Below are 6,074 nucleotides of genomic sequence, written 5' to 3'. Positions count from 1 at the left end.
CTTTATTTTATATGGCAAATTCTTTATTCATAAACAAAAGTTTGCAAATAATATTCCATCCTATCCCCATTTTAAAACTGAATTAATATCACTTCTTAAATCTCTTAGTTGTATAAATAACAAACAATCCCAAAGATTTATAAAATATTATGAAGAAATGTTTAAAGAAAGCTTTCCCTGTATATTAATGTTTGTATGTTATTGTATCAATAGTGGTAATGTATGCATTATTGTGTCTCCTTGTCATCTTTTGTTTTTCATTGTTTTTTGTATAATCCTATTTCTCTCTCTCTTTGTTTTATTATATGTATTTGTATGTAATTCCTTGACAATGTTCTTATGTTATTGAGCATTAATAAAAAATAAATAAATAATTTTAAATGAGCCGGTTCAACCAACTGGCGAAGTTTGCCGAGGATTACCGAAGATTCTGATGAGTGAGTTGACGATACTGTGCAAGCCTGGAAATATGCTTGTTTATTATGACTGTTATTAATTTACATTTTATTAAAACCTGCAAAAACATTTCTGTCGAGTGATGCAAATACATTTTACAATAGTTAATTGCGCATGCATATCATTTTTAAAGTTGCTTAAGTGAAATCAAGGAGTTTATAAGACTGGTTTATTCATTCTTTATATTTTAGACATGTAATTTCTAAGTTTGTGCATCAATGTCTGTAATGTGTGAAACTTTTAGGAATCTTATCCGAGTTGTAGACTAGTCAGTATTGCTCAGTCAGTCGTATCGGAGGATCCGCGAATGAAACTGTGACCACAAACACCATTAACTTAACTAATTAAGTAACTTTATGTAACTTTATGTTTGAATGTTTCGATATGCGTTGACACAAATGACTTGTTTGAATTTTTCATTGATACAACATGGCATTGAGTTGTTAGAAAAGAAATGCATAGAGACGTTATTGCTTGATGACGCCAGGAACCGATTAATCGGCTTTTTGAACCGATTCGATGAGCCGATCTGTGCGAAAAGAACCGGTTCGCGGAAATGAATCGGACTTTGCATCACTAGTTGCAGGTGCTCCAGTTAAGTGTCATTTAGTTGGGCTCAGGTGGCGCACCAGTGCTCCGCCCATTAACATTAACAGATGCATTTCGTTCTTTTAATTTTTGTTACTTTTGAATGAAAGTAACTAGTAGCTTTGTTTAAATAATGTTAGTCGAACATCCAACTAAAATGCTTCAGAAAAACATTCCATGAACAATGTATAAATCATATTTTCTGCTCACTTGTGCTTTTTTTGGCAATTATATAAGAAATAACACTATATAAATAAAGTAATTGACACTTGTGCATTTATTTTGTAATTTTATGGTATTTAATCTTAAATGACCGAGATGACCAGCAGATGGCTGCAGTGATCCACACATCCTGCTAAACGAATCTTTCAAAATCATTTAAATGAAGTTACTTTCAAATAACCTAACAATAAGAAATAACAAAAACAATCTAAAAGATTAATATGCATTTAGATATTTAATTTATAACTTAAGTAACAGACATAGCTACTATAAGTAAAACCTATGCACATAGATGGTAAACTTAAATCCATATTAAATCATATCTTGCTTTGAATAAAACCAATGAATTAAGATGTTTTAAATTTTGGGTTACCTTTCAGCATGACTAAAAAAATCTAATCCTGTGCAGACATCTAACATGTTATGCTCCCTCTAAAACTATATTAAACTATAGTCTCTGATGAATCTGGATTATAGATAGATCTACTGCTTGATGTTTGAACACACTCCACTTTTACCAAAGTTGTCAAAATTACTAATACTAGCCAGATACACCTTATTTCTTAAGTGTATGGACCAAAGGCGTAGGTTTCACAAAAAGTTTATGGATGTAATTAATATAAGTCAGACATTGAAGTTTTTGTCACTCTTCTGAGGAAGATGTCCTTCACTTGTTTTGTCAGTGTATCCACACTGAGAAATGTACGTCAGATTTGTTTAATATTCATCCAATTTCATTTTGTAAGCAACTTTTCTTTCTGTTTTAATGATGTTTTCTTTGGATTATTTGACTACTCTAAAGAGAATATATATAACTTAATTATTGATCTTGACAAGTATATGGAAACTATCCAAAGCTCTGTTAATCCTAAAGCAGTCAAAACTGTATCTCTATATTCATGTGTCCTCTAAGGTCTAATTTTTATTTATTTATAAATTTTTTGTTAACCTGGCAACACATCCCTTACAAAAATTAACCATGTTTTTTTTTTAAAAACAAAAACAAAACAAAAAAACATGGTTACTACACCTTTACCATAAAAAACATGGTTCATTTTCTTAAAGAACTTGTATCTGTGTAAATGTACACTGTAAAAAATGACAGTGAATTTAACGGTAAAAGACTGTAAAAATGCTACAGTAAAAACCTGTTAAATGGTTAACGGTAAATTCCCCTACTATATACGGTGAACAACTGTATTGGACATTACATATATTTTATGGTAGTATACCGTTTTTGGAAGTGAAAGAGACTTCCATTATACTTCCGTATAATTTACAGTGAATAGCCGTAAATTGACATTTCAACCTAACAATAAGAAATAACAAAAACAATCTAAAAGATTAATATGCATTTAGATATTTAATTTATAACTTAAGTAACAGACATAGCTACTATAAGTAAAACCTATGCACATAGATGGTAAACTTAAATCCATATTAAATCATATCTTGCTTTGAATAAAACCAATGAATTAAGATGTTTTAAATTTTGGGTTACCTTTCAGCATGACTAAAAAAATCTAATCCTGTGCAGACATCTAACATGTTATGCTCCCTCTAAAACTATATTAAACTATAGTCTCTGATGAATCTGGATTATAGATAGATCTACTGCTTGATGTTTGAACACACTCCACTTTTACCAAAGTTGTCAAAATTACTAATACTAGCCAGATACACCTTATTTCTTAAGTGTATGGACCAAAGGCGTAGGTTTCACAAAAAGTTTATGGATGTAATTAATATAAGTCAGACATTGAAGTTTTTGTCACTCTTCTGAGGAAGATGTCCTTCACTTGTTTTGTCAGTGTATCCACACTGAGAAATGTACGTCAGATTTGTTTAATATTCATCCAATTTCATTTTGTAAGCAACTTTTCTTTCTGTTTTAATGATGTTTTCTTTGGATTATTTGACTACTCTAAAGAGAATATATATAACTTAATTATTGATCTTGACAAGTATATGGAAACTATCCAAAGCTCTGTTAATCCTAAAGCAGTCAAAACTGTATCTCTATATTCATGTGTCCTCTAAGGTCTAATTTTTATTTATTTATAAATTTTTTGTTAACCTGGCAACACATCCCTTACAAAAATTAACCATGTTTTTTTTTTTAAAAACAAAAACAAAACAAAAAAACATGGTTACTACACCTTTACCATAAAAAACATGGTTCATTTTCTTAAAGAACTTGTATCTGTGTAAATGTACACTGTAAAAAATGACTGTGAATTTAACGGTAAAAGACTGTAAAAATGCTACAGTAAAAACCTGTTAAATGGTTAACGGTAAATTCCCCTACTATATACGGTGAACAACTGTATTGGACATTACATATATTTTATGGTAGTATACCGTTTTTGGAAGTGAAAGAGACTTCCATTATACTTCCGTATAATTTACAGTGAATAGCCGTAAATTGACATTTCCAGAATTCCCTACGTTACATTTCAAATTTGATGTTTTTTTGTTGAAATAACTATGTGTCTTCTTAGTTTTTCTTATCAGTTTTGTATATTAGTGTTGTGTGTTACACCTAATGTTGTTAAATGAATGTTTATTACATGATTTCAGTTTCATGTGTGTTACCGTGATGGTGTTTAGTGTTTGTGTGAATGACACTGTGCACCTTCTATATATGTTATTATTTAAAAGCTGCTTGTGATGGGCTTTGGTTCATCATGTGACTTTCTCATCACCTCCTGCATTTGGTGGTTATCAGTGTATTACAAAGCTACAAAACAGATTTCAGTACTTCAATAGGTTGATATATTAACATTATATCAGTTAATGAAATTACAGTATTTAACTGTAGATTTAAGTTAAAACCTAAAACATAAAACATTGCTACCATATTTTTTATGGTAAAATTCCGGCAACCACAGCTGCCAGTTTTTTACCGTAAATTTTACGGAATTTTTTTTACAGTGTACGTTCTTGACAGCACAGTGTATTTCTAGTGTATTTACTGTAACTTCTCAGGTAACATCAATGGTGTGACCTATTTCAGATGCGGCCGAAATTACAACAACAGTGGTTACATATACATATTTTTAATTGTTTGATCAAAATTATTGATAGGGACGATTTAGTAGCTGCTGGATATTGGTAATGACATGTCCTAGTGTCCCGACTCAATTTTACGCCCATGATATGGACATTAAATTTAGAGGCTTTCGTAGACTGAGAACACAATGCAGAATATACATGCACATAATCTCAGCAACGGTGCCTCATGCTGTTCTCATGGATTTTTAGCCACCAGCTCACAAGACATGTGGGATGTGTTTACCATCTACACATCAAGCAATAGTTCACCTTACTCTCCAGAGTTAAAGGACAACCATGAGTACTGTGAACCACCATAAACTCACATTACAGCAAGACATGCTTCTCCTCTGTCTGTGTCTGTCTTTCTCTGCTATGGTTAAAGATTATAACTGGATTTTACATTATACAGTATATTGGCTGTCAAACAATTAATCGTGATTAATCACATCCATAATAAAGAAAATAAATGATCATCTCTGTAATCCACATTTTGAAAATGCATCTGGCAGATGCTTTTATCCATAGAGCATGCTGGAACATTTCTACTAAGCTGCAGGAGAAAAAAATGCTTGTTTTTAAATGCTTTTGTTATACATAATAATTAAAACCAGTCTAATGTACTAAAATGAGTCCAGCACTGATTGTAAATAAGTCAAGATTCACGTACATGCATTTTATTGTTAGCTACAGACATTTTTCAAGAGGAGAAAGTGGAGAACAGTTTTTATTTCAAGTTCTCTACTCGTATTTCATAACTGACATGTAATACACTCAGCAGTGTAGAAGATATTAATACTTCACTGTTTACAATCGAATCTCTCTAAACCAGTACTGTAAACCAATGCAAAACCAAACTAAATATCTGTTATTCCCCACTTGACTTGATTTGTCAATAAAATCATGTGTCCAAGAAATAAGGCACTCAGTCCATCGTGCTCAGATACATGAGACAACGAACATTTCAACATCAACAAGACTGACTTCATGATTCCAGTGATGCAGTCAAGAGCACAGATTTAATATTTCTTACCAAAACACATTAACAAAAGTAGAGCATTGCATTAGACTCTGAACAGGTGACTTCTGTCTGCGCTTGCTCTAGACATTTACAAACATTTCTAAAATATATACAGAGCTGCTGTTTTCACGTGTCACCTTGAAACAATCACACTTAGGGTACGTTTACAGGACAATGATTGTACTAAAAACTGAAAAGTTTACATGGAGACAATAATGGTATTAGTTTCAAAAAAGTATACTTTGAAACCCATTTTCAAAAGTTTGTGTTTTCAGGCTGTCATGTAAATTGCTGTTGTGTCAAGCAGCTTTCTGTTGTAATGGTGGTGAATTTGCGTAAACAACTTTGTGTGAAACTCTCGATTGTGTGGATTTCTATTGGAATGACTCAATTTCACCCGCACAATTTGCTGAGCAATGGTAAATGTGATGCACCTTAACGCCGCCTTCAACAAAAAACAGATTCTGGGGTCTTGAAAACTTGTGATAACAGGTTTTAAAGGGGTCATATGATGCGATTTAAATTTTTCCTTTCTCTTTGGAGTGTTACAAGCTCTTGGTGCATAAAGAAGATCTGTAAAGTTGCAAAGACTAAAGTCTCAAATCCAAAGAGATATTCTTTATAAAAGTTAAGACTTGTCCACGCCATCCTAAAATGCTCATTCTAACATGCCCCCACATGTCTACATCACTGTGTGGGAAGATTTGCATAATGCCGCCCAAATGTTCATCCA

The sequence above is a fragment of the Sinocyclocheilus grahami genome, unplaced genomic scaffold, assembly GCF_001515645.1.
Source record: "Sinocyclocheilus grahami isolate Dianchi unplaced genomic scaffold, SAMN03320097.WGS_v1.1 scaffold389.1, whole genome shotgun sequence".
Taxonomy (NCBI): Eukaryota; Metazoa; Chordata; class Actinopteri; order Cypriniformes; family Cyprinidae; genus Sinocyclocheilus; species Sinocyclocheilus grahami.
The sequence above is the reverse complement of the archived record's forward strand: the minus strand, read 5'-3'. Positions refer to the sequence as shown.